Here is a 14,388-nt window from a genome sequence, read left to right as displayed (position 1 = left end):
CCACATTGGGGTCCTGGTCACGAATTTCCGATGACTGATGGCTGTGCTGTCCTCGTAGAGTACTTTGCTGCTGTTGGACGCTTTCCTTTAAGCGAGCCTTCGACAGCGCCGAAGCCAGCGTTAGCTGAGAATCCATTTGCAAAGCTTCCGAGAGCTTTGCGTCGCGGAGCCCGACAACCAGTCTGTCTCGGATCATTCGTTCTTTTAGTTCACCGTAGTCGCAACGTTCCGCCAAGCCGTGTAGCGCAGTGACGAACTGGTCTACCGACTCTCCTGGCATTTGTACGCGTCTGTGGAAACAGGCGCTTTCGTACACGATGTTCCTCTCTTTTACAAAGTGCCCGTCGAACGTTTTCTTTACGGTTTCATAGTTCTTGGCGTCTTCGTCAGATAGTGAAAACGTCTTGAATATGTCACGAGCTTGCCTCCCCATTGTGTACAACAGCGTTCGTACCTGAGCCTCCCCGGAGCATTCGTTGAGTACCGTTGCATATCGGAAGTCGTCGAAATGTTCGATCCACGCCGGCCACTCTGACGTGCGGTCAAAGTCCAGCGGTGGCGGTTGCTGCAGTCCATGCAGCCGTATTGAAGGCGTCTTCGACATCGTGGATGGAAGGTGCCTGGCTCAGTGCGAAGATTCTTGACCATCTGACATCATGTCGTAGACGGCCACTTCTGACACCATGTCGTGTTAGCCCAGGCAGGGGGGGGGGGGCGCCGTTGCACCCGCGCCGGAACGCTGCCAGAGAAAGCAGTCCAGACACCGAGCTCCCAAGCGACGAAATGAACCCCCGTTTATTCTCGCACTCCGCTTTTATACACTTGCGCCACACTTGCGCCACAGATACACTAGCGCCACTATCGCAGTCGCAGCTGCCAGCCAAGCCAAGCCAAACCAAAACGCTGTGAACTTGCTGTCTAGCGTGTACAGCGAAAGGACAACTTTGGTGCAAATACAAGCGCAAATCATCGCCAGCAAAAGAAATTTGCCGCAAGGTAAAATCGGCGACTTTTTTAAGCCGATTTCCTCTGAATAAAATGATTTTTTGTGCTTCACGGATTTTTCGGACTGTTCGATTATTCGGACCATTTTTCGGGTCCCTTCAAGTCCGAAAAAACGGTCGGCGACTGTATATATAGTGGCTGCACAGCAACCATAGTTCTGCACAAAGAAAGGTGTTAGGCAAGGAGACACGATCTCCCCAGTACTATTGACAGCTTGCTTAGAGGAAGTGTTCAGAGACTTGTAATGGGAGCAGTTAGGGATAAGGGTAGATGGAGAATATCTCAGTAATTTGCGATTTGCTGATGACATTGCCTTGCCAAAGTAACTTGGGGGATGAACTGCAAATAAAGATTGATGACCTAGACAAGAAAAGTAGAAAGGTAAGCTTAAAAATCAATATGCAGAAGACTAAGGTAATGTTCAACAGTCTCGGGAAGGAAGAGCAGTTTACGTTAGGTAGCGAAGCACTGCAAGTGGTAGGCGATTATGTCTACTTAGGACAGGTAGTAACCGTAGATCCGGACCATGAAAAGGAAATAGCAAGAATAAGATTGGGATGGAGCGCATTTGGTAAGCACTCGCAGATTATGACTAGCAGCTTACCGGTATTGCTCAAGAGGAAAGTATACAACAGTTGCGTCTTGCCTGTACTCACCTATGGGGCTGAAACGTGGAGGCTAACCAAGAGGGTTCAACTTAAGTTGAGGACAACTCAGAGGGCTATGGGACGAAAAATGGTAGGGGTAACATTAAGAGATAGGAAGCATGCAGAGTGGGTCAGAGAAATAACTCAAGTTACTGACATTCTAGTGGAAATTACGAAGAAGAAATGGGCATGAGCAGGACACGTAGTGCTAAGAGAGGATAACCAGTGGTCGCTTAGGGTAACAAACTAGATTCCAAGGGAAGAAAAGCGTAGCAGAGGGTGGCAGAAAGTTAGGTGGGCAGATGAGGTTAAGAAGTTCGCAGGGGTCAAGTGGATGTAGCTAGCACAGAACCGGGTTAATTGGAGAAATATGGGAGAGGCCTTCACCCTGCAGTGGGTATAGTCAGGCTGATGACGATGAGGACGATGAATCTTTTTGTACTAACTTTATTTTCTGCAAAGTGGCTTGTTGAGAGAGTTGGTTGGGCATTATATTAAAACAGTGCTAGGAACATGGACATTTTTTATTTTCTGACTCATCACGTTATTTGAGACTTTCATTTTGCAGCTGGCCCACATAACTGAATGTGAGCATTTTTGAAGTACTGTGAATCTGCAGACTTTCTTTTTCAGGTAGGTAGGCATGACAGTAAGAAAGACAAATGGAGTTTCTCAGCCGTAATTGAAAGCTATTTGTTTTCTTCACAGTTGAAATGATTGACTCCTGATTAACCGATCATTAGGTTCTGAGGTTGTTACTCATAATTTTTAGCATTGCATCTGTGGCAATCAGGCAGTACCCTTGAATGACCTAAATTTTGAAAAAAAAAAAGCCTGAAATAAATATTTGATTAAATGGTGAGTACTATTGCAAACTGAAGTGTTGCATGACCCACATGTGTGTCATTACAGCAGTTCAGATCTGCTTTCCTGGACACTGCAAACACATCTATTATACTGGGCACGGGGGTTTATGACCCTTTCAGGACCAAAAACTTATGGCCAAAGAAACTTGCATGACTACGATAACTTCATGAACACGTCATTTCCTGCCACAGCAATGTGTATGGTACAAAAGGAAATATGAGCCCTCTCAACTTTTTAAAGCGTGCAAATGAGACTGACAAAAATACACACTTGAAAAGAGTTCCCTCACGAGTGTTTCCTGCAGCAAAAAAGCAGTGGAAAAAAAAAAGCCTTAAGTATCCTGGGATACTGTCCAGCCAGGAACTTCATTAACCATGGTTGATGATGGGGTTGTAGTCAAAAATGAATGCTGGTTTGGGAGTGTTACGACTATTCACAGCTTAGAGGAAGGAAGCTGACATTTCCACTTGACCATCATCAATGACCAGTTAACTTCACCTATCCTTTTGTGCACAATATGCTTTGCACGTGGAGCACGGAGCCAAACTGGTTGATGTCAGAGCACAGGACTTATTTAGCATGTGGTAATGTGATAAATGCCAAACCCCTCTATTTTTGAATCAATGTTATATTCTTATGATCAGTAGATTTTCCCTTTATTTGCAGAAGCCAGTGTCATTTTAATGTTATTCTTGCAGTTTTTAGGAATGAAATGCAATGTATCACCCTATACATCTGCACTGCACTTTAGTTGTGAGAGCACATGCTGCCAGAAATTCTTGTAAATATCTGTATGTAATCTTGCATATAAAAGCCCTATCTTCAGTGAAAGTAACCTGTCATGAAAATGGAGTAATATATCAAACAGGTGAACAAATTTGTGATTTGTGAAGTTTAACATCTCAAAGGGACACTAGAGCTATGAGGTCTATTAAGTTACATCCTCCTATTATATTAATTTTTTGTAATAATGTCCATTGTGCACCACTTCATGCAGTTATGCCGCATGTACCAATTTCTCTCACCCAAAACTTATAAATCCACATTAATATAGCCTTGTGTGCTCAATCCTTCATTTTTTTATTCTGCATGTCTATTTTATTAAATAGAATGAGAGATTTTGGTGGAAATGGGGAGCAGTCGAAGGCCCAACTGCAGCCCTGCCAGCACGTTTGGGTGGCTCTGAAAAGAGCCGTTATCTTCGAAGTCCAAGCTCCAATGTGAGGCTGTAAGAAATGATGATCTACAAGTTGCTGTCCTTGGCACCAATAACTGTGGCCTGCATCTGAATATGAGGCTGCAAGTTCGATTCTCAGCAGCATTTCGATGAAGGCAAAAGACACTGAGGCATACCATGCTGTTCCCTCTTGATAGAGGTACATATTTTTTCATGCTGAAATAGCCATCTGACCCGTCGCAGTGACTTAATGGTTAGGGCGCTTGGCTGCTGAACCCAAGGAAGTGAGTTTTATCTTGCGGCCTTTTTTCAATGGACGCAAAAAGCAAGGAGCCCATGTAGTGTGTGATGTCAGTGCATATCAAAGAACCCCAAAGTGGAAGAGCTTCCCAGACAATTCCTGTATGGTACCCGCCGGGATGGCGCAGTGTTTACGGCGCTTGACTACTGTTCCCAAGGATGCAGGATCGAATCTCGGTATCGGCGGCCGCTTTTCGATGGAGCCGAAAAGCAAGGCGTCCATGTGCTGTGCGATGTCAGTGCACGTTAAAGAACCCCAGGTGGTCGAAATTTCCGGAGTTCTCCACTGTGGCGTCTCTCATAGCCTGAGTCGCTTTGGGACGTTAAACCCACAAACCAAAACAAACTTCCTCTATGGTGGTTCTCATAGCCTAAGTTGCTTTTGGGCATGAAAGCAAACCAACAGCAATAAGAGATTTCACTGCAAGTGGAGAAGAGGAAAAATAATGTGCCCTCGCTTGTATTTAAGCTTCAAGCATTGAACTTGGTTCCTGATATACGAGAGAGGCCACATCTTAGCCTCTTGACTGAAAGCGCTGTAACGCCTTATGTGTAGCCGAGAGCTCTCAATTGGTGTTTTGAAGAAATCTCTGCCATTTGGCAAGATGCCAGCCTTAACATTATCTTCATGCACTTCAACAATGAGAACAGCACAGTTGTCTATTAAGAAGCAGTCGCCCACTTTCACATGTCGGTCAACTCTTGTACAAGTCTGTGTGCACTCCCTTGCTTCTGACATTCTGCGGCTGAGCTGTGCCAGTGGCTTGTTCGTAATTCTCAGCTTCTTAACCTTTCCTAAGTAATTTTCAAAAGGAAAAGCACTGAAATCATCCACAGGCCCATGCTGAAGACACTGCTCTGCCAAGTGCACCAAACTGTGTACGTTGTACACCAGCTGCTTCACCCCATATAGTACACCGAACTGCTGAACAAAATACCTCAGCAAGTCCCGGGCAAAGCTGTTCAGAACTACATGGTATTCAGGTGCAGCGAGTATTCGCAAAGCCACATGTAACTGTAGGAAGTGTTCATACTTTTCTTTGGGCAGGACAGATTTCAGAACAACAGGTCCTAGGTAGAGCAGAAATGTTCTGAATTCGGTTGTTTCCAACGATCCAACTCCTCTGTTCCTCTGGGTTTTCGCTGGAAGAAACTTGGAAAGGCTTTAGCTGTTTCTCGCAACCTGTTGTTGAGTTCACTTCGCTCATCTCTGCTCAGTCGGGCAGCGTGCCCTTGCGATACCCAATTTCTTAACAGCCGCCGCATTACACCCAGACAGACAAGGTGCATAATTCCGTAGGAAAGCATGCCACCATATCAATATCCAACTTGGTGAAAGGGGAAACACCAGTGTGGTGCCGCTTATCTTCTTGTGCACGAAATGATACATCACTTCGCTGCGGTGCATGAAGGTCAGGAAATGTCAGCCTGTTTTCCACATAGCGACCCTTTTGGCTGCATCTTTCACAAGCATGGTAGCCTCCGTGTCCTATAATTGCCTTTACAAAGCTCCTTGCTGGGGCATCGCAGATCACAGCTGTCAGTGTCACAGTGGCACTAGTCCCTTTCACAAGTAAACCGCTGCTGCTCAGACTGTAGACTTCGTCTAGGAATGGAGCGAGAAATTGCTCCAGACAAGGTGGCTTCCCTGCACCACAGTACACACTGACCATAAATGGTGCAGAGTTCTTGAAGTTCGTTATGCGGCAAAGCATAGGCCACAAACTAGTCTGGCTGCTTTTATACAACGGCAGGCCATCTATGTTAGCACGCAGCCTGATGTTCTCGGGCACAGGTCCTTGCCCAAACGCTTGCTGGATGCCTTTGGCAAGGCCGAAATGAGCAAATGTGTCATTCTGCTCCAGCTGTGATCTCCTTTGCGTCCGCAGCACGGTCCTTGCATCTTTTGGGAGCTCCGGAATCCCGCGACGACGGCAAAAGTCGAGCATATCATTAAGCAAAGCATGTGTGATGTGCTTGTTAGCTATGACAGCCAACTCCTCAGTTGCCGAGAGACTATGAAGAAAATTTTCATCAGGCTGACCCACATTCTCAGCCGCTGGACTGCTAGATGTCTCATCACTTGACTCTTCCGAGCTTGTGGCATGATCATTTCTTGAATGTTCTGCAGCATATGAATCATCCATAGAAAGGTCTGAGCTTGAAGCATCATCACTTCGCCTGCTGGCTGTGCTCAATGTGCTGCTCCCTGATGCATTATCACACTCGCGCACAAATGGTGCTGGTGGATCTGCAGGTGGCCCGCTTCTACTGGTGCAAGCGTCGTCGGCGCAGACTCCGATTCTCCGACGCGTGGTTGCTTCGGACGGTGGCAGGGTGCGAACGTCGAGTAACGATGCTTCACTCTGCGATTGTTTTCTGTCCCCGCGTTCTAATCGTGACGACGCAGAATCGACCGGCCGCCCCGGAATACCGAGCTCTTGCAAGATCTCCCGGTATTCTTTCTCGACGATGCGGTACTTACGCCTTTTTTGCGCTCATGACGAAACGCAACGCTCAGCGGTGAGAGACGAGGACCGAAACAGGTGCACAAAAAGACAACAGATGGATACGGGCCACACCTCTACGCCACAAAAACACAGCGATGACAAGCGAGCGTGCGCTCGGAACCACGTTGGAAGAAAGAGGTGCTCCGAAGGCGCCGTGCGGAGCCGAAGCAGCCACTTAGTGTGGGCGCCAGTGCACTGAACTATGGTCACCTTAACTGTACTGTTCCGCACGGAGCGGCCGCCAAGGGCAGTGCTGGTGCTGAGGGTCGCTCGTTTTGCTGGCGCTTCTAACTGGGCGAACCTGCCACAGGCGCTTCATTTCGACGCGTATGATGTTCGCTTGCATGAAACTACTACTTTCGCATTCCACTCAACAATTAGACCCCTAATTAATTCTCGAAACAACTGTCTCCTTCGCGCTTGGCTAGATTTCAGTGTATACTTTAACAGCTAGAGCAACTGCTTATATAACGGTACTGAGCCGAGAACATATAGAAGTTGCGGTTTGGCGCTGCTTTCACGCGTATATCGTATTACGGCACATGTTAAATGGTGTAATAATTGATTTCAGAGTTTTAAATTCGATGTTATATAAAATAAGGTATAGTACCAGACATTATGATCAGGTTGACTATCTCGTTTGTGAAAAGCAGCATCCATCTATACCAGGATACTTCTAAAACACCACGTAAGATACAAAAAAAAGTATAAGCGATGAAGCATAGGAAAACGACTGCGCATGTGATTGGTGTAAGCTTGGGATGCATATCAACTATCGGCAAGCACGTATGAGTATACATATACGCCGTAGGTATAAGCTGTCTAAGAAACATCTGATGCCGATACAAAAAGTACAAGAAAGACTGTTGGCGGCGCACTATAACGGGATGGCACTTTAATTGCATATCACTGTATGCGCTTCCGATGCCCCGCGCGCGCCAGGCGTCTTCTGCTCGAGCACAGACGTTTCCCATACAGGAATAGCAAATACAGTTTATTTGCGCAGAAGGCAGTGTGAAAATTTATACCAGCTCAGAATTAGGTGTTTACATAACGAAAAGAAGCATATATCATGTTAGAGGTGCCTGAATGCTAACTGAGGTTACAAAATTTCAGCGCGCCTGCCGCTGCTCCGTCCACTGACTCTGGCGGCCTCTTCCGAGCACACCAGCCAAGCTTTTTCGCGGCCCAGGCTTCGAAGCACTACTCTCTTACACTATGCAAAGAACCTCCTCGATCCGGACGCATGGAGAGAGAGAGAGAGAGAAAGAAAAAGAAATACCCGGATGCAAGTTGTCACGAAGAAGCGCCAACACTGTGCAGAAAAAGAAAAAAAAAAAGGCTTGCAAACAGTAAACAGTTGTCACGAAAGAAAGCCAACATTGTGCAGAAAAAAGTAAAATGATTTACCGTTACGAGCGGTACGTAAATTAGATATAGCCACAGCAATTTTACCCATGAGCATAAATAATGCATATTTCCTTTATAACATCCATTCGTTTACAACTTCATCTACTTCAGCACTACGGCATTAGGTAAACACGTGTGTGTTTGCTTTCGTAACTTGCAAAAAAAAAAAAAAAGAACACGATGTGTAGCTCTTTAAAAAAAAATTGAAGTGCAGTAAGAACATAAAAACAAATCATGATGCCGTTGTCAGCACTCAGCTTCAAAGAGCTGTCCTCCACTGCTTTACGCACTATCCCTGTAGGCATCCCTGGGCATCGCTTTAGCGCGCAAACCCGTTATCCCATTATTCCCCCGGTCATTTCGTGGTTCGTCTCCGTCGGCTACGAAGCGCTTGCTTTGTTTTAGGCTGAACTTTGTGGCGTGGCGGCTCGTCTGGGTGACCCACAGGAGCACGAAGGAACTTTTTACGTAAGTATGCATGTTGATCTTCATCCCCTTGCATATTAGTGGTCAATTAACAGCTAATTACTCCTGAACTTAATGGTATGAGTAACAATGAGCCCGACTCGCAAGTAGCCCTTTTTATCTGTCCGTAGACATCATTGGTTGTATTTTGATTAACGCGTCTCTGTGCATCGCTTCTGAGAGGTTTCGTTTATATCGGGTGTGTGCATGGATATTATAACAAGCCTATAATTTTTGGCGCTAAACGAATGTTATGCTACTACTGCTCGTCATGGTTGTGATGACAGGCAAGTGCGAAGTAGTCGACAGCTTTTCATCGCAATTTTCGCGTTTGTAACCGCTAATCGCTATTTAATATATGCGCTGTCATAGAAACCAGCCTACATGCCTTGTGCTTGAATGACGAATGTTTCCACGGCAGTGCTTTGTTTCGTTGCGAGTCCTTGTATGATGAGACAAATGTGAGCAGAACAGATGAGCGAACACAATTCTTTTTCAGCGCTGCCAGAAGCAATGCAAAACCTGCCAGTTACCTGCTCCAGAAGGAGTTTATTTATTTATCTATTTATTTATTCATTAATTTATTTACACAGGTGCCTGCAGCACCTCAAGGGCATTACTGCTGAAGTGGGGGGGGGGGGGGGGTGACAACTGGAAGAAAACATGTATTCAATAAACATGAAAAAAAAACAGCACAGTACAGTTGCTAAAAGCAAGAAAGTAACTTTTTGTCCCCTCCCACTTAACTGAGTTTTCTATCGCAAACCACGGTAAAAATTTTCCCACTCGTTTCCTGCTGGCATCCTACTGGTTCCCAGTAGTATTAGAACCACCAGCAGCTACTAGTAACAGTAGCTGATGGAATGTGTAGCAGCTGGGTTTCTGTCGTGAGCTGCAGAAAGTCAGACTTTGGTGCATTGTTTTCATGGGGTCCTTTTGGCCTAGGAATCATGGTGCAGCAACTACCTTGGGCCATACAACCAAAACAATGATGACGGCAGAGGTTTTATTCCATGAATCATGCTTTATTATTACTTAAGCCTACATAAGCTCTGCAGTTCGCTTGGCCACCCCTTAGTTTGAGATTGTGGTACTACCGCAGGTGTGCTCTAGCTCCAAATCAGATGGCGCCATGAAGTTAGCTGCACAGAAAAGGACTTGTTCCGAAAAACATGCTAGCAACACCATGCTACTGTTATTTATATTTTGAAAGCAGCCACTCATGAACCACACATGTGGTGAGAATCCACACGGGATCAGGTCAAGTGTAGTACAGTCAAGTCTACTTATAACAGATGCACTTATAATGAACGCTCACTCGTTATGAACGAGGGTCGGGGTACCGTCAAAATATGCATTAGGGCTACGAAACTGTCTCAGATTAAATGAACAACCGTGACCACACCACTTTGTTACAATAAAAAGAAAGGGGAAGCCTGGTGACCCGCCACACCACTGCAGTTGAAAGACGCACGCTTGCTGCGAATGCGGAGAACAACGAGCACATCCCAGGTATTGGCACATCTAGTGTCCACCTACCATAGGACAGGTTACAAGGTCTGTCGGTGCACGTGTACCCTGGATGGGTAAAGAACCTAATGTAAAAGCAAATGAGTGGCAATCACGTAAAAGGACCAGTCAAAAACCACCATCTCCGATTTGAGTTATGAATAATAGTCGAGGTATGCGGTGCTCGCCCACCAAGACCGGCGTGTGTGTCATTGACAGAGTCGATTCTCGAGCTTCTGCACTGCTGCCACGTGGAGGCGGCACACAAGAAAACAGATGTGTAGTATGTCCTGTGCACACATGCACTGTAGTAGCTTGGGCACTGCTATCTTGTGGAGAATCGAAGAGTTGGGGGGCAAACTACGAAATGGCATAAGCGCCTCATTAGCTATCGCTATTCCGCGTTCATCAAGCAGCTGGTCCGCAGACTGTTTCGTTCAGGAGCATATGACCACGCTGCAAAGCTTAGAAGGCAGCTTGATAGTGTCCGATTTGAATAAACAGATGTCCAAAAACGACTCTTGGAAAAAAACAAATGCCACTTTTGTAGAAGTTTGCATTCTTTTGGCTGAAATAAGGGGAGTCCACTTCACATGAACTTTGGATACAACGAACAACATCCGTGCGATTGTTATAAGTGGGCTTGACTGTATAATCACATAGCCTTTAATGAAAATTTTTCATGAATGGTGCTCCACCAGAACTTGAGAAAGGGTGAAGGTGGGTCACACATTGTGTGCACTAGTGCATATTGAACCTAAACCCACACATAACAACTGTGTTCACTCAACACTGAGAACACCATTTCTAGGAGCAGTGTAAGTACATGGCCTTAGCATGAGGCCGTAAGTGCTGGTGCTACCAGTGAGGTTACAGGTATACACACTGTTAGCCAGACCTGGCTGCTCAGTGCTGAATGCTTTTGTCTTGTATGGAATGCCACACAAGACACACCTATACGCTACAATAGCTATAGTAGTATCAAGACATCCAAAAACGAATTATCATTGAAAGCTAGCCTACTTGGGCTTCGATTGGCATTACTGTAAACAGTGCAGTCAATAACCAAGTGATGAAGTGGGCACTTGTGTGACACTGCAGCAAGTGTCGCAAGGATTATATTACCTAATTGCTTCTGAGAACAGCCCACATAGTATCGCAGCGTATGCAACAGATCGAGCATCCAAATGCTGCTACACAGTGTATGCCATTAAAATTATTGTGGTACACATTACCGGAAAGCTAGCAAGAGTTCATGGTCACCAGTACTCTGCAAGCAAGTCTGTAATAACCTTTCTGTACATTGGATTCAGGTGGCATCACAGACACCATGACCAAGTCCAAGACATAGCTTCCACAGTGCATGTCGAAACAGGCACCAATAAGCAGATTAGGGAAACATTCAGCTTTCCACCAAGCTTCTAGTTTCAAACACAGTGCCTGATGCAATGTCCGTGCTGCCAATCTAAACAATAGATAACGAAGAAGACAACAGACACAAAGGGAGGCATAGGAGAATGGTAAAAAAAAATCCCTTATTCTTTCCTTTGTTTCAATGGCTGTTGGCTCCTTTGTTGTCTGTCATAACGAAGCCCCTCCCTACATTACTTTGCAAATCTGAAACATGTTACACAATAGTACACATTTCATTGAAGGTTATCACACCCGGAAGAGTTGCTTGTGATTAGCATCTAAAATTTTCATAAAAATCCATTTTCAAAAAAAACAACTTGTAACAATTTTTGATGTGAGAGTGCAGTTTAAGGTAGCAACACAACGAAAACAACAATGCTCTCTTCATAACAAATTGCCATATGCAGAACAGCAACAGCAAAGCACTGAAGAAAAAAAAAGATTTTCTGGATTGTTTTAGATGTGCTACAATGACGTATTAACATAGAAGTATTCACAAAATCCCTTTGTCTGTGCTTTGCTCCGTTCTCGTCCTTGCCGCTCTGAGCGCAGTACTCCTTTTTGTACCAAGGTAAGCGGTGAAAATAAATTAAATATATCGACTATAGCATTAATATCAGTACTGCGCGTTCTACTTCCCGCGAAACTGCCGGCGAAAGTAACTTTCCTCTGAGCATGCTGAGCTTTTTCTCGCAAAGGTGCACTGCGATGTAGCTCCTCGAACTATAACCATAACCAGTAAAGGCAAGCATAACTTAGTTTTGAAAACGAACATCGTACTCTACTGCTACTGCGGCGTAGCGCATTAGCTCGGCCGGAGCTCCTGTTTTTTTTTTTTTCTTGCCTGTTTACATATCTCCAAGCTTGCTTCGTAGTTTAAACGTAACTATTATAGTACCGCTTCACGGGCAGCACTAACAATCAGAGGCTTTTAAGGTCACGTTTTATTATTATTATTTTTTTTTACTTGCGTACAAAAATACGGCCCATTTGGAATTACGGGGTCATACCACCTCACTTCGGTAGTTCACTCCGTTTTTATCAGTAGTGGCCATCACTGCCGGACATGCTTGCGTTACTGTTGGTCTTCCCCAGTGTCATAAATTAGTCCTCGCAAATCTGCCAGGTAGCAACAATCCAATCGGACAGGTGTTTTTAAGGGTCACAGATAAGTCAAATATACTTAGGCAGAACTACGGGCCAACAAAAGTGATCACCTCACTTGGTAGTTCACTCGACTTTGATCAGCGGCGGTCATCATTGCCGGGCTTACGTGCCTGAGAACCGCTGTGCCCGTTTGCGTTGCTGTTTTCCATTCATTTAAATGAGTCTTAGCAAAACCGCCGGACCTGAGCCCTAACGCGTTACACAAGTCGTGAAGACCCACAACACGAGAGAGAAATAAGCTTTTACTCACAATTGCAGCGCGGTGATAGGCCTTGTAGAAGAGTCGTTTTACATTTTTGCGTCTTGCCAGATTGTCATATCGCTCAAATTTACGTAGAAATGCTCTAAAATAATTCATACCAAACATGTTAAAAGCGCAAAATACTCGCGGCGCATCGCGCTCGTAAACATGCATTGGTACACAGGCACGAACATCTGTCGCCAAATTCGGCACTCCCTCAAGATATTACACTGCGTAGACTTCAGGACAGCCACTTTTGGCTTGTGGAGGCTCAAGTGGCTCAAGCCTATGGCTCAAGCCGTAGGACGTGGTCATAGGTGCTAGAAACCTGCAATTGTCAAACTGTAATGCAAGAAATACGTGACATAATAAAAATTATTAACATTATTTAAAAAATAACTTCTTGTACATAATTGTATTCGCTGCACATAGAGAGTTAATGCCGATTTGTCATAAGACGCGTGCGTCGTCTGCTGCGCTAGCAGACAGCAGAAGTAAACAGTAACGTGCACTATGCTATAATAAAGGAAATGTTTCTTCTAAATGATAAAACTTCTTGTGTCCCTGACGCTTGGAATACCTCATAGCGATATTCCACTATGTGGCTACTGCTCGAGAGAAAAAAAAAAAAAAAAACAGACATATGCTTAGCTTGTTTGGAAAATTGCCTGTTCTTCGATCGTCTACCGTTGTATTTCAGCCCACTATAATTCTTATAATGTAACCTAGACTTACCAGAACCATGTTTTAAATATTGGTACATAGTTTCCGTTCTTTTTTTTTTCTAGTGAAATGCATAAAAATGTGGTAATCGTATGCAACAAGCTTTTGTATGGGACTGCATAAACTCAAATGCATGCTTTTGTACACCTTCAAGCCAACTGAAGATCGTCGGGTCGTCTGCTGGTTTCAGCAGACACCAGTACAAACCAGTAGCTCCCAGCCAGCACGAAACGAGCAGGAAATTTTCACCTGATTTTCATGGTTAGGATACATGTGACATGAAGTACTGGGTGAAAATCTCAAGCAATGTGTTTCCTGTCTCTCTTGCTCGTTTGGTCTTTTCTTGCATTTTGCTTTTTTTTTCATCCCCATGCTCCTGATAAAGTGCACTCAGTGCAATATTCAAGTTCTATGCTATGATGCTGGCTGTGATATGTGCATTTCGTTCGCATGACGACAGGCAGAAAGATTGCTTAAATAAATCCCAGATTGCAAGCACTTATGACACACGTAACTGTCAACTTGCTTTTGATGAAAGTTCAGGAGTGTGGTGCGGCACAGAACGAGGTGGATGTGAGAGTAGTGACGTCAGTTGTAGAGGGGCACTATAGCTTATGGCTAGCCTAACAGGAGTACTTAGAGAATATCACAATAATTCTCTTGGCTGTAAGGCTTAGACACTGGGCTGCAAAAAGTTTTTTACACTTCTCTATTAATATTTTGTCCTGTTTTCTCCACGCAGCATGTCGAAACCATTCGCATTGGTGAAGTTCCCAGATGAGGAGGACAGTTTGGCAGCTGTGCCGGTGGGCTGGCTTGATGGCGACAGCCATTGCTTCTGGCCTATGGCCAGCCCAACGGCAGTAATTCGCCTGGCAAAGAGTCAGGCTGATAGAAATGCCAGCGGGCACCAATGGACACGGTGCCCAGTGACAGTGGTTGCCTCTTGCCGTA

The 14,388-nt window shown here is 45.0% G+C and overlaps 1 protein-coding gene and 1 pseudogene across 3 annotated transcripts in view; both read right to left on the bottom strand.

Moving 5' to 3' along the window:
* LOC146188633 (uncharacterized) overlaps nucleotides 1-14,388 on the bottom strand; it is a 200,176-nt gene that overhangs the window by 32,346 nt on the left and 153,442 nt on the right. The window lies entirely within an intron of this gene.
* LOC146188638 (uncharacterized) lies at nucleotides 4,242-6,143 on the bottom strand (annotated as a pseudogene).

This window comes from Amblyomma maculatum, chromosome 5 (assembly GCF_055883805.1).
Source record: "Amblyomma maculatum isolate TAMU_Amacu chromosome 5, ASM5588380v1, whole genome shotgun sequence".
In the NCBI taxonomy this organism is placed as follows: Eukaryota; Metazoa; Arthropoda; class Arachnida; order Ixodida; family Ixodidae; genus Amblyomma; species Amblyomma maculatum.
This window is presented reverse-complemented; position numbering and strand designations above follow the sequence as displayed.